General features: G+C 46.3%; 1 protein-coding gene across 9 annotated transcripts in view; it reads right to left on the reverse strand.

The window, feature by feature from the left end:
* LOC310900375 (uncharacterized protein C11orf24 homolog) overlaps window positions 1–13282 on the reverse strand; it is a 31008-nt gene extending 17726 nt beyond the window's left edge. For 4 of the 9 annotated variants that reach the window (XM_083838275.1, XM_083838272.1, XM_083838271.1 and 1 more), the window contains exons 1-3: window positions 13148–13282; window positions 12009–12131; window positions 4768–4858 (exon numbers count right to left, since the gene is read on the reverse strand). The gene's annotated coding sequence lies outside the window, so the exon portion shown is untranslated. Of the gene's footprint in view, window positions 1–4767; window positions 4859–10796; window positions 10902–12008; window positions 12132–13147 lie in introns of all 9 variants that reach the window. The other 5 variants (XM_083838273.1, XM_083838269.1, XM_083838268.1 and 2 more) reach the window with 4 other exon arrangements.
* Window positions 13283–15430: the final 2148 nt, after the last annotated feature.

The raw sequence follows: 15430 nt of genomic DNA on the forward strand, positions 1-15430 counted from the left end.
GCTGGCCACAGGCCTCACTGCTTTCTGATTTTGACAGCTTAAAAGATGTGGAAATCACCAGGCATGGTGGGTGCAGAAGATTAGCCCCATCTATTTTTCTAAACAATGGGAGAATCAAATTCAATAGCAGCTCTCCTAATCCTTGCTGGCCTTCTCTGTGGGAGGTTCCTAGCCAACAAATCTTCTGTAAGCCATACACCAACCTAAACTTAAACCTAGCAGTCATCTGAACATACAGGTGATAAATACATCCTTCCCTCTCCTTACTCACTGATTTCTGTGGCTGTCCAGGCAGCACCTGTAGAAGTACCAGCCCAGCCCAGCACCACTCAGCTGGCTACACAGGCTGGGAGCAGGGCACCCACAGCTGCTCTGACCCTCTCTGCAGGTTCTCTGTTCTTGGGTCACTTGTCTCCTACGTGGCAACTGATGTGCTCACTCACCTCATTCCACGTTCCCTCTTTGCAGTTTCAGAGGAATCTATTTAAGTTTTGATTCCTGACACTGATCAATTAAGTAAAATAGCCTTGGCTTGAGCTCCTCAAAGCTTTCCCAGTACAACTGTCTTTGTACAAAGTGTACTTCATTCATAGAAAAGGGGCTGCACACGCAGCAGTAAGTTTTTCTGAACCCTTCTGAGCTTGATATAGAAGATCTGCCTATGATGCTGCTAACAAGGACCCCAAAACCATTTCACAGCGTGACCTGAATACCAGGTCTGCTTTATCCTCCCACCTACTCTATTTGATCAAATAAGATACTACCATTACTTAGAAATTTTGCCTCAACCGAGTAGAACTCTGCAGCTTTAGAGAATGTCCATTTCCTTTTTTTCCTCCTCCTTCGTAGAGGCAGAGAAGAGGGTCTGATCTTCATAAGAAGAAACACCAAGACAAACACAGTTCAAATGGATTTCATCAACATAGATGCCTTTTATCAATTTACATTTTACAGCAGGAAAATTGCAATTGCAAAACACATCTGGAAGAGATGTCTCAAACTGATGGGATCTTTTTCCTAAAGGAACCCACACAGACTTTTGTGTAGCTCTGCTAAGTATTTCAATGTGTTACACGTTTCTATCCTTATCCTATGGACTCCTGAAGACTGCCACTGGCTGTTACTTTCTCTCTTCGCTTCCAAACACAGACAGACCTAGCAGGCTGAGATATGATACATACCTGAACACAGATTTCAAACAGATTTTCAACATTATTGCATGCCTGTTAGAATAACATCCCTTTGAGTGGTACTTTGCCTTTCACTGATTAGAGATTTCTACTTTGAAAAACAAAGCCAGAAGTCCTCTCTCAGCTTAGAACACCTTGGCTCAAAACAAAAGCAAGCAGTTAGTCTTACTTCTCCAGTTGCGTCCTAAGAGCAGCAGCACAGACTGAACCCATTAGAAACTCCTGGCTATTGATTTTATGCCAACAATATTCTTATCATGTAATGAAGGGAACACTGGACTAGAAATGCCAAAAAGAATAACAAGAATAGCCCACCATGGTCCAAAAATGAGGTCAGCATACACTAATTATCTGAGTCAAGAGACTGCCCTGGGGGAGGCTGTCCAAGCATGGACAACAAAAACGAGGATAAGGACAAGTCTGTGAAAGCCACGCTACAAGTACTAACTCTTACCACTCTCTTCAATACACTGAACAGTGTTTTTTTGAAGAATTTAGCTCTATCCTAATCCAATACAAACCAGTCTGATCCCATCTGTAATTCCCCAAAGGTCAGGAATCAACAAGTGGAACAGGCTGTGACTTAATGAAATCAAACACAAAACAAAAGGCATGTCAAGAATGAAGCAATTCACACTTGAATTAACATGTACTTCCTGCTGACCAAACACCACCTTTTGCTCCAAATCCAGTTTGCTGCTAGAGTCTTTGCAAACCTGGAATGAGAAGAGACTGTAAATGCTGATGAGTGGGGACGCAGGCAGCCAACACCAGGGAACAACACTTTTTCAGCCTCCTCCCTCAAAGCAAGTTTAGGATCCTCAGAACTACACATCAGACAAGTCCACCACACAGGATGGACATGAGCTGGCTGCTGGGGCCTCCACCCACAAACCCAACCTTGCCCTCTTGGCAACTCTTGCTCCTGCTAAAGGCTGTTTAGCTAGGCATGAAGCAGCCCTGAATCACACCCGTAAACTGGGCAGGTTGAGAGCCAAGCGCACAAAGTGAATTGACACCAGCTCAGATTTCCTTGACTCAGTACAATGTGATTTGTGGTAAACCAAGATCTGCCCCATAAACAACAAAGTCATCCATACAGAAGGACAGGAACCTCAGAGTGATAACATATGCCCTGGCAGAAGGAAGAGCTACAGCCATGAAAAGATAAGCCCTTCCCAATTGTCAGAATTTTTAGCCTGCAGGGTGAGAGGGATGCTTTCACTCACTCTCACAAGCAAGTTACTTTAGGCTTTCTTCCCAATCTGGTACGGAATTGCTTCAAAAACCTATCACTATTCTTTTAAGATATTATATATCCCAAGACAAAGGTAACTGTCTACACGTTTGAAGCTTCTTGTTTGCTTCCTAAATCATCCAGAAACCTTGAAGTTTGCAGAGAAGATCGGAGAAAACTCTGGAGGCATCTTTTAAGCAAACACATGGGTCAGAGGGCCAGCAGTCTTCTTTTCAGGTTCCCTCTCTGCTGTGGGTCAGTTCATTGCAGAACCCTCATCTCTTCTCAGTATTTGAGGGAAAATGGTCCTTTGTGGAAGGCTGTGGCTGTCTTAGTAAGAAGCTGAAAGCAAACTCCCAGCTTGTTCCTGGTAATGCCAATGCCAATCCTCACCACCAGAAGGCAAAAAGGCAGAGAAGGTTGGTTCCCTGAGCCTTAAAATATTGTTGGACCAAGGCACTATGAAGGAAGGTCACAACCAATACCAACCTCCCACCTTTGTCAGCAACTGGAGGGCATCAGGCTTCAGCAGCGTGAATCTCAAAGCTTCCAAGCATAAACAAGAAACAGAGTGAACGCTTCCACTGCCTGTGGGGCAACAGCCCTCAGGCTCTTGCAGCTCTCCTCTGTCATTCCAAAGTTAATGTTTGAACAAACAGAAGTCAGCCCCGTGCCCAGCATGCAGAACTAACTCAAACTATACTACAACAAGCTAGACTGAGCTCTGACACTTAACTTCTTTAAAAGATGTACTTTGGCATTTCACACAGAATCCTGTCTTTAGGCTTACGTGAAATGAACCAACAGAGCAAATCTTAACATCAAATCTCAACAAGGATCAAACCCTACAAAAACCTGTCAAGGTACTAAAAAAGGTGAATTTTCTTTCAATGCAGAAAGGACTGGACAAGATTCAAACTGGGACACTGAGAAACCTCTTTGAAACCAGAAGCTGTGACCAAGTTGCATGTCCTGTTGCGTAGCATGGCTAGCCTGCACCTAAAGAGAGCAATGACCCTTATCCATCAACAACAAAATATTTGCATAAGTGGTGCATTTAGCCAAAGCATGAACTAACCTGAAAACTCATCTCTAAGCTTGATGACAAAGCCATCTTGTGAAACTCTCGTCTCTTCCTCCTGTCCTCTACCCCCTGCGCCAGGCCCTGCTCAGGCAAACACCACTCAAGTGCCACGTGAAGTTATCGCAAACCATCTGGGTCAGACACGGCCTCCCTTCCTCTCAAACCACAGTTCCCTTTCTGTAATGGGCAAACAGCACACCAAAATGCTATTTAACTACACCCTGAGGGAGTTAAATTTGCCTTCAAGAAATTGATTCACCTGCAGTGCAGGAATGAAAAAAACAATTCAGGCGATATTTATTCTGGCCATTTAGGAGATAAATGACAGTGTTATATCAGACCCCTTATCATTTGCAGGAAGTACATAAATTATCCTAATGTCAGTAACCATGAAGACTTCAAAAAGCACCACGAGAACAGGGGTTCTCCATCAGAAGAGGCTCCACCCCACATTCAGGGTCCTAATTCAGAGTAGAGTAATGATGCCAGAGACACATAAAAGCGTACAGCAGGGCAGGGAAACACCACCAGCCCTGCCAGCTGCATCTAGAGTTAAGTATGCAAGCATCCATGGGAGGATTTAACAAAGCTATTATAACAACTCGTATTCCTGAGAGCTGGTATGTCACTGAATAGTCAAGTAACCAGTACTTTTAGCTTTCAGTGCAAGGATCTTCACAAGTGTGGAGAAATTAAAGGTTTCCTCTGCCCTAGAAAGAAGTGATCATCTCCACCAGCTTCTCCACAAAAAAAAAAAAAAAAAAAATCAAGCTTCTTTCTCAGCACTCAGTTTCTGCAGCATCCAAGCCACTTTACAGGAGTGCACTTAGATTTCAATTGCCTGGAATTGTATTGTCAGGTAAATCTGCCCAAGCAGATAATGTACCAGAAAAAGAACCCTACAGTGATGGTTAGATGTTCACACCTTATTTTTTGTTCATATGACAGTCATCTCAGAAAGAATTAGGTTTCAAATCTTGCTTACCAAATCCTCTAGCACTGATAGGCAAAGATAGGAAACTCTTTCCACATACTAATGCCTGTAACATTAAAGAAACTGTAACCACTTCAACTGCATGCCCACCATTTAGTCTTTGATTCTTAGAGCTGCTGCACATTTCCTCCATTTCCCTCTAGCAATAACCTTCCTGGAGACTAGAGAAAAAGTGAACCAAGTCATTAACAACAGAGCCTGCACTGCACCTCTGCAGGGCAAAAATCAGAAGTGAACACGGGACCTTTTTGCAAGCGCTCACCTGTACACAGGACTTCAGCCACTGATGTCTTCAGCAGGAGCAAAGCAGATGTACTAACGACAGGTCAGGGGCATGCAGCGTTTTACTGGAACTGTATAAAGAAATAAAACTGTTAGCTTTAAGCTGGCATTACAAACTCTTTCCAAGCTACTGTAACAAAAGCCATTTACAGGGGCAGAAGTACAGTGGTGGAAACAGTCAAGTTTCCTGATAGCATTCTTGCTAATATCTTTTATTTGTGTCTAACAACATGATTTGTACATTAGTTTGCCAAGATAGAAAGCAAACTGTTTACACTCAGTTCTAACATCTTTGTTCACTTAGTTTCTTCACCTCAACCTTGCTATCAGGGTGGCAACAGAGGTAAAGTACACACACAGGCACATTAAAACCACCTGTGATCTCCTGCACCATCTCTTACATGTCTAATAAATTACTAAAATAAATTTGTGCATGATTTTTGTTTCACAAATTCTCTCCTTCATCCAGATATCCTTTACAAAGATGAATCATTGCCATTGGACATATGAAGTATGTTCACTGGATGGCACTCACTGTATGTTGAGCAGCAGCAACTGTAAATGTGAATGCTTGAGTGCACTGTGAGATATACCTCATGAATCACAATCTTGGAGCACATACTTCAAATGCAGAAGGAACCTCTGCTGATTTCAGTACTGCTCTGTAAATAAATGGATTTGCCCCAAGACATGCAATAAGCTAAGAGCTCGTTTAGCACAAGGATTTGCAGTTCTCAGTCAGCTCCCAGAGGACCACTTACTTGCCCACTCCACAGTTTGCATTACATCTGTTTCCAGTTTCAGAGGGGTCAGAGACCAAGCGTAGAACACACAACACAGAAAGAACAGCTTGCTGTATCGAAAACCTGCAGCTGCAAGGCAGAGGAAAAACAATCTCTCCCCTGCCAAGCGTTTTCTATTTTATTCTAAAATTCTTTCATTCAGATATTCCTTCTGAGGATGGTGTTGTGGAAGAAACTATACACCTCACTCATATAAGAGAAGCAGCAATGTATTTACTGATACGTTGCAAAGCTTACTTGTAAATAAGACAGTGACTTAAGATTCAAGACCGCAAAATGCACTTGATTAAGAGGTAAGGAGCCTCCATGTGGCTGTATCCACTCCTAGCCCCAGGCTTGTTCAATGGTTTATGTCTAAGGATTAGATGTGCACAAAGATATAATCTTAGTGAAGCCTGCAAAGTTTAGCAAGCTATTAATCACTTACCAAGGATCTGTTGTGGTAAGGAATCTAGCAAGGAATAAGGGATACAGCAAGCTTAACCTGAGAGGCATCCCTACGCAAGGGGAGATCCTGTCATGCAACCAGCTGCCCTGCAGAAATGCTCCAAGGGCTCTTGGCCTGCTCACTATTTACGGGGTAAGAGAGTTCCTTTATCAAAGCCTCTTCAGGTCCAAGAGTGACAGAAACACTCATGAAGATTCACATAAATTACTGTGAAATCCTAGTGACAACATCATTTTTGTAGATCAGTTGGGACAGTTTTAGAAACAAGAGGACATAACCTTAGAGAAAATTAGTCTCAGAAGGAAAAACCCTGGATCAGCACAGCTGAGAAAAGCATTAAAAAGTTTACAGCAACACCTTCTGTTCATTAACAATTAGACTAGCATCCAGAAGACCTTTTGTAGAGATTTAGGAAGTAAATGGGGATGCTCTTTGCTCTGACACTGGGAATTTGACCTTATCACTAGATGCTTCTCGACCATCAGACACTCCCATCCTTAACTTGCTGAGTAAGTAAATCTCCTGTTTGTTGTTTGGGGGGAAAAAAAAAGTTTATTCCATGACATTTTCCAACACGCTCTCCTTTTTGATTAGATATAGGAACTGAAGTGCAAATGCTCCTGCCAGTGTAACTTCTGTCGGAGGGGGAAGGTGTTTAACTCTTCCAGCAAAAGGATAAGCTGATGATGTCAGCTTTGCTGACACACATACAGCAGCTTAACCTTTGTAACTCATAGCAGGCCGTAATGCAACAGGGCATCAGTTCAAAAGAGCGCAGTGGAGGTAAGAGAGACCAAGCCTCCCTTATCTCACTGGGCGGAACAGGAGGCATGAGAAGACTCAACAGCCTTCTGTAGATCCTACAGCTATAGGAGGAAGTGGTCAGAGCTGGAAACGAAAATCAATCCAGTCTCTTCACATCCAGCTTAGTGCCTGGGTCTACTTTTCATATGAGAGTGTATACATACCAAGTGTCATTAAGGGCATTCCAGGAACGAGTAGAAGTACCTGCTGCAGAGTTTGTCTATTCTGAAGAGAGGGAAAGGGAGTGTTCTCATAATGTTCTTTACATACTTATACAGATAAAAAATAGTCAAGAGTTAGATTCAGAGGAAAATGTACATTGAGAAATGAGGAAAGGAAGAGTACACAGATAGCACAAATGCCTTACACGGTCTCCTTTCCAATTAATGGCTTACTTGATTTTAAATAGATCCCCTGTATTTCCCTTCATCCTGTTTGCATTCATAGCATTAGGTCCTTTTATTCCCTGTTCTTCAGCATATTCCCAGTTCACAAATAGGTACAAATTTTGTCCTCGCTCATCTGGACACACACAGTTCCTGCTAACTTCAACCAATTCTCCCTCTCCTGATGGACTTGTTTCACACCCATTCCAGATGGCGTGAAAAAAAAAATCATTTTAAGGGTAGAAACTTACCAGGCGAACACTTAACTATGACTTGCTGTCAGAAGTTTTGGGGCCTTTAGGGGTAGCAAAATCCAATAAAAGCCTGGATACAGAAGGACTACAGCTGAAAGCTCAGAAAAAAATGTATGAAGAATTACTGTATGCAACCAGAGCCATATCCCTGAGACTGTCAAAGCATTTGCACAGAGATGGATGAGCAGAGAGGTTTATCCTGCTTTTTAATACAGAGAAGCCAGACAAAGAAAGATAGAGAAGACGACTCATCAAAAGAACATGCTTAATCCTATTAAAATTAATGAGATTTCAGCCTGGTCTCCATGTACAAGTTGTATTGGGAATTTTACTTAAGTGGATTTAAACACAGATTTAGTTAAAGTGGTGCAAATTCTCCCCAAGCTCAATAAACATAAACCCAGCACAAATACACGTGCAAAATTCAACGAGAATATTCATCCATTTCACTAAATTGTTTTTCTCCCTACATTTTTTTTAAAAAAAAAAGCAAACTTAAAACCCTTGCACCTCCTCCTCTGTCTGAAGTGCATGCTCAAGTGTTTTGCTGAACTACTGCATAACGCAGTTGTCCAGGCTGAGCACCAATTCCGTTGGCGCTTAGGGAAGGCAATCCCAATGATCTTTTCCTCCATTTCCTCCTCTCCACTGGTGCAAGGATGCATCTCCCACCTACCCAGCTAGGCAAACGTTTGTGGTTGTGCTTCATACTACACAGCAATCTACCTAAAGGACTCAGCGAGGCCTACAGCCTCTTTCTGCCCAACTCTGCCTGCATGCACAAAGAAATAGCCCCGATCTTAAAGAAGTTAAAGCAGACACAGGCCTATCCGTATGGCTAGGGAACGAAGGAAGGATTTTGCTGAAAAGACGAAGTGACCTGACTTGCTGAGCTCTTCAGCACGAGGACTGAGCTCAGAATCCACACTGCTTGTGCTCGGCCCTCAGCTCCTTCCTTCATACCACCTTTTCCTACAAGAAAAGGTAACAAGTGCCCCAATGTGCTTTCCAAACAGTTGGCAAGTTATCACTCGAACTTGTAGGAAAGGACATGATGGAAAATCCGGGCTCGGTCTGTCTTTTGTCGCAGGGACAGCACATTATGCGAAGTGAGACGAGCTCTCCCACCACAGCAACGCAGTCCCTGCAGAGGCGGCCGGAGCTGTGCCACAGGAGCCTGTTCCAGCCCCGTCCCGTCTGATGACACGCAGCAGCTCGGTGTCACCACAGCGACACCCCCGCTCCTCAGCGCTGGAATTCAAGATCTGATCCTGGAGGCAAAGCCCACAACAGCAGAGAAAAAACAGAGGTAGTGGAAGACTGCCAGAAGTGTTGGCACCTACGCTGACTGACATTCGAAACTGACTGGAGGAAACCTCACTTCAGTGATAATCAGGGTAACGACACAGCAGAGCCATCAGCTACACGCAGGGTTTCCACAAATAAGCCTACAGACCTGAAGCAGCAAGGAACCCAGACAGCACAAGCAGCTAAGCGTTCACCCCTCTCTCCACACCAGCGAGGCAAGCGGGTGGTTTCACTGAGCTGTAAAACCCACTTACTTCCACAGTTCTTGTTGCTTGCTCATGTTGGTAGAGCCTGGATTAACTGTTCACAGGAACACACAGTAATGGAAAGAAGGAAAAGAAGAGAGGAGTGTTTTGAAGGCGGATATTTTGTTCTAACCCAGCCCACTGTGCCACCAAGCAACAGCACCAAAGGGGCTGGGAGCTGAGATTCAGAAACCTGAAATCTCAGCGTTTCACCGGGAAGCCACGTTCTGGCTAGTGAAAGGCACGCTGATGACACAGCCAAGACCTGAGGCCATAACTTCATAAATCAAAGAAAAAGTCACCCTGAAACCCTCACATCCCTGCAAGATGGGGACCCTGCACCACGCTGCAAGGAGACAGCTCCCAATCCAGGAAACGACAACCTACTGCAGGCACCCTGGGGCCTTACCTCTGTGACAACCTTCTTGGATTGCCAGCAGCAAGAGCTAGAGGAACCGTGAATGACATTTCCAAAGCACACTTGAGCTTCTGCCTGCATTCATTTTCAGCATCACTACTGTCCCTGCAGCTCCAGCAACATCCTTACACCCCAGCTGTCAAACTCAGCAGATTCACAAGCTCCATGAATTTTTCCGAGTCGAATTCACAGAGAAGGAATGAATGCTTGCAGACTGCATGCAGTCCAAAACAGGCTCAAGGAATACAGCAGTTTATTTCAGAGGACTTCTTGGCCTCCCAGTCAACAAGGTCAACAGCTCTTTGGGAGTAATTCGAAATCCAAGTTTACTGGGTAACGTTGACAGTACAGGTATAACAAAGGGTTACACCTTGAGGACAGGCTGGAAGCCAGGAAGGGAAGCAACCTCACTAAGCTAAGAGCACACAGCATCAGAAAGCATCTAGCAGAAGTACAATGCTCTCCCAGTCCTTCAGCTGGTGAGTCAGTGTCCCATCTCAGCACCAGAAGACAAAGCACACTGGCTGCTCAGTCCTGGCAGCCTGGCTAGAAGACACGAACATCAACATTTGCCCCCACACACTACCCACACAGTACTGAGTCAGATTTCTCCAACAGAATTACCTCCCCTTGACTCCATTTTTGTGGTTTAGAGAGTCACAGATCTTAAGGGTAGGAGGGAAAGAAAATAAAAGCCACAAAGATCCCCCAGTTCAGCTTCCTGTGCAGCATAAGCCATAGAATTTCATCCAGTAGTTCCCCTGCAGAGGGGAGCTATCTCACCTACCACACAAATGAACTTTGCACCAGCTACGTGTTAATACCATGAACATCTTTCAGAAAGGCATCTGATCTTGATTTAAGCACTTCAAAGGACAAACAGTCAGCTGGTGTGGATTGCCACTGCTCTGCAAGGCAGCTGTAACAATTCACTGCAGCTGAGGATCTGCACGCAAGCATTGGTGAATCGTCTGCTTTTTCCTTCAGCTTTCCTATTGCATAATTGTTCTTGCTATTAGGAGCGTGTATCAAATGTAAAGTACCAATTAAAGGGGAAGGATAAATTAAACCAGACACGAGCAGTGTCTGAACATGCTTACGTGTGGGGTCCAGCTCCAAGAGCAGGCCTCCAAGCCAGAAACAGGTCAGAGCAGAAGGATTTGAGCATGGCTGTTCCCCACACCCACGCAGGCAATGTCAAAGATCTCCATATGGAGATTGGGACCGGGAAAGAAACACATGCAAGACACCCACCCATTGATGCAACCGCTCTGAACAGTACAGCACCACTCCACGCCTAGAGCACACACACCAACCAAGATGAAGCAGCAAAAACAACGCACCCGCTCCTCTGGTTTGTGGGTGCACAGCTGAGTAACAAGTTCATTCCTCCTGCTTCCTCATCATTTTTCACTTCAGCATGCTGGCATAAACTCCGGCTGGACCTGCTTTATGGTGCTTTCGATTTATAAAACTGTGGTTCAAGCACGGATAACGCTACCCAGAACACATGCTAGGTTAATGCTATGCATCAGAGCACAGGCAGCTGTCAGCGGAAGCGTGCACTAAAAGCCTCACGGAGAAAAGTTTTACCCAAGCCTTTAAAAAAAAACACAGCAAGACAAGAAACTCGATTCAAATCAATTCTGCGCAGTTTCTTCAGGCAAAGTTTTGGATGTTTCCAGCACGCACTGCTTAAAACAAACGTCTCCGCTCTTTAATATCCCTGCAACGTTGTCCCTTGAAAATTTAGTCAGTCATATACCCTGATAAGTCAGCTACCACATTTAAACAAGCACCTACCCTGTAATCCAGGGTATGCAGCCAGAGCCTTTAAGCACATTATCAGGCCTTCAGCATGGGCATTTTTCATCACTGAAGCTTGAAATTTCGCTTGCAAATTATTTCCATCGCCTCTGATAAGTCTGCACCAGGAGACTCCGTTTAGGAGGCTGGGGCCGCAGGTTGCACAGAGGCTCCAATTAGAATTTCAATAGCAGATAGCCAGATGCAAGGCCTGTTTTCTGGCAGATGATTTTATAAACCCAGCAGGGAATTTACAGCTAAAACAAAAAAATAAAGATGTCTGCAGCTACACGTTAAGAGGCCCGTAGTCCAAACTTTTCCCCAAGGAAGTACAAAAAAGGATATGTGCATATACAAGCATATAAAGTATTTAAACTAGAACCAAGCAGCAAACACGCACAGCAAGTGCATTAACCCATTATAAAGATAATAAAAATGGACAGATCCTTTCTAAATTACCCATTGCCATGTAATGGACTGCATTAACACATACAGTAGTGGATCATTATGATAGGTAAGTAAGATTAATACAGAAATACATGCACTTTTGAGAGAGAGAAACATCAACATGCATCTTAGAGCCCAGTTTTCAAAGCTACGGATCAGCCACAAACCCTCAGAGGCCTAAAGGGCACCAAATACTCAGTATCAGGGAGTTCACTTCGATCAGCAAGGCCGCGGATTAGCTCCAGGCAGGGAGGGTCAGCGTTCCCATGGTGGCTCCTTAGGCAAGCAGTCGGTTAACTCACTTTATCGGGAAGCAGGAGTGCTGTCGCATGACCAAGCCCGGCAGGGATTCATTCAGCTAACACACGGGACGCCAAGGCACCATACTCAATAGGATCCTGACACAGGATTTTTCTTTGCCAGTCCTACAAGACAAAGTTTGGAGGCAGCAGAGAGGCGAGTTAAGGGATTCACTAAACCCACCAGGGCAAGAACCACTGGAACAGGACATCCCCGGAGGATGCTGTGTTTAAGAGCCTGGTCAAAGAACAGGATTTGTTCTTCTTACTGTCTCGTGGCAGTGTGCTAACATTGCCCAGGGTACAGTTAAACCTACTGAAAACATTTACTTGGGGTAAACGATGGGGCACAGGATGAAAAACATTTCATTCCTCCATGTGAAGCGGAAAGCCGCTTACAAAGGCAATCTGCATTTCATGCAGCCTCCATCGCTTATTCAGACACCAGACTTTTTGTGCGTGCCTGTGACACCGCCAGGAAGTGCCGCAGACACCGCGTCTTTGAAGGGGTCCATAGGGAAATAAAAGGAGCTGCACGGAACGCCGCCGGTAGCTCTGGGGTGCAGTCAGGGTTATTGAACACGCGCTACCCACACGGCGCTCCTCCCACCCCACGGTTTCTCCGCTGCACAACTTCAGACCCCAGCCCCACGACAGACGCCCCTGCCACGACGCCCACCGGGCACCCCGCGGGCACCGGGGGGGGCTTTTCCCAACATCCCCAACCCACCCCACCCCCCCCAAAAAAAAAAACAGGTCTCCTGAGGATCACGGGGGGCTGGTCACCTCCCGGTATGGGGCATGCAGCGGCACCGGGTGCTCCCCGTTACCCTCCGCAGCTGGGAACGGGACCGGGATCGGGACCGAGACAAGGGCTGGGGAGGAAGAGCCGGGACTGGGGAGGAAGATAGGAGAGGGGAACCGAGACCGGGAAGGGAAGGAGACGGGGGAAGGGAGAGGAGTGGGGAACCAGGACCGGGGGCAACCGGGAGCTGGGGGAGGGGACGACCCGGCGGAGCCCTCCCGGTACGGCTGCCCGCCCCCTCCCGGTGCCCCGCCGGGCCCCGCTCCGCTCCCCCGTGCCCGCGCCGAGCCTGCCGCCCCCCCCCCCCGGCACTGTCAGCCCGCAGCGGGGCGCTTACCGCGGCGCTGAGCGGGGCGCAGGCGGCGGCCGCACGCCCGGTACCGGCGCGACCCCCGCGGGGCAGGAGCGGAACCGGGCGGCGCCGCGCCCCGCCACGTGCCGCCGCCTCGCCCCGCCCCTCCCGCCCATCGCCGCTTCCCATTGGCCCGCCCGCAGATCGCCCCGCCTTCTCCCGCCTCGGCCACGCCCCCAGCCACGCCTCCCTCCTCTCTTGTCACCCCGGAAACGACGAGGGGAGGGCGGAAATAGCGTTGCGCGGGGGCTGTGCCCAGTGGAGGGCGGAGGGGCCTGGAGGAGGGTGGTTGTGTCCCTCCGCCCTCAGCGTGAGCGTCGTTTCTCCTCCTGCCCGGCTCCTGTTTGCGCACCGGGCAGGGCCACAGACGCCCCTTTCCTCTCAGCACGTGTAAATTACCCCCAGATGCGCACCACACGTTAAGGCGTGCCTGTTTTGTGGAGGTCAGGCTTGTACCCTGGCCCGCTCTTGGCTGAGGAGTTGCAGCCAAAGGGGCAATTTTCTTCCAGTGTGAAAACCCCTGCTGCAAGCTGGGGGGCGGCAGCAGGAGCATCTTTCGGTGTACTAAATTCATTACCAATACGCCTCCCCCACGTTTTCTGCAAGCAAACATTACAGGAGGCTTTGTGTTGAGTAAAGGAAGGGCGGCTGGGCTGGTTGTGTAAGACTTTCACAACTGTCTCCGAAAGGAAAAACTAGATAGAAACATGCTCAGGCTAACAGCTCCTTGTTACCCACATCTCAGTAACACACATCCTGCAATAATAAATGGTTATTTTGCCGTTTTTAGTGTTTCTGTCAACGCCAAAGGTTTGCACAACGCCAGTCTGCAGCTGCTTTGGTGTGTTATCAGGGGAAACCCTAGCAGCAGTGGAACTTTGAAGCATTTACACACTGCAGTGTGTACCAGTACGTACAGATACATATTAAATAGGTGTGCCGGAGCAGCATTCTGCAACGTGCAGCCAGCTCCACAAAACGACAGAAGGAGCAGAACTTCCTTTAAGCTGTAAGCGCCCATTTTAGATCAAGTACACATTCAGCACGTTTGGGTTATTTCCAGATGGCCCAGAGAAGAGTCTTAAAAAAAAAAAAAAAGTGCAGGTGACAACATTGTGCGTACAGGCATAGCCCGTATTGTGAGATGCTTTATATAGTGTTTGTGACATTGAACAGGTGAAACAGGAGCTTTTGCTACCTCAAGTAGGATCTGAGCTGCTACTGCTAATCTGGCCATAGATGAAAGCGATGCTGAAATCATTCACACATGCTGATGTAATTTTAGAACACAGAAATTTGCTTTTAGAAATGAGCAATGAGGAGGAGGAATTTATACCCTAGTCCATCAGATAATTAAAAGTAGACAAAATGCAGAGCCAGACAGAGCTCCACATTAAGGACTCAAAGCGTGTCTGCCTGCATCTGTTGTGTAGATGTATCATTCCATCTTTCATGTAAGATACTGACATCTACTGAAATGCTCCCTCCCCTCCTTTCCAGAGAAGGAGAAAGGGAGGAAGAACCTCTGCTATCCAGGAGAATTAGAAGAGACGGTTGAAAATGGGGGAAGGACTGTGTGCTGTAGAAAAAGGAAATCTGACAGGATCAAGTGCAAAGATGGAGCAAATAATATGAAGCAGGAGGGCTCACACCCCTTGGGTTGGTATGGTGGGGAACAAGCACATTTCTTAAGCAGTCTCAGGAGAAAAAAAAATAAATGAAAATGCACACGGAGAAGCCCAGATGCAGAATGGGAAAATAAAGGTACTAAAGTAAAGCCGTGATCACCTAAACAAAGAGAACGTGATATCATAAATGTGCCCTGTTCACCTCTCTCCCTGTGATGCACGGGGAACATCTGCTGTTCAGGCCCCCAGAGGACATCGTTTTGAAAGGTGTTTAAAGATCTTTGCAACTTTACACGCCTCATGTGAAAAGCTGGGGTGCTAAGACATGCAGGCAATAGGAGGTTTTCATAGAATATAAATGAGGTCTAAGCCACTGTTTATCTTTCAGTTGGTTTGTATTTATTTGAGGTTGTTGAGAGAGTAGAGATTATGGGATGTAATGAAATGGCATCAAAGGGGATTGGGCTGGAGGTGCAGTAAAGGAGATTTTAGGATATTAGTTCAAGCACAAGTGGCTCCAGTACAGTCGAGCTCTGTTCCAGACATTAACCCATGCAGGGTTTTGTGCTGACAGCTAGAGAACAAAAGGCAGGTCTGTGTTTAAAAAATAGTCTCCTTTCCAGAACAGATGGTGGTTGGG

Source organism: Anser anser (assembly GCF_964211835.1).
Source record: "Anser anser genome assembly, chromosome: 5".
Classification (NCBI taxonomy): domain Eukaryota; kingdom Metazoa; phylum Chordata; class Aves; order Anseriformes; family Anatidae; genus Anser; species Anser anser.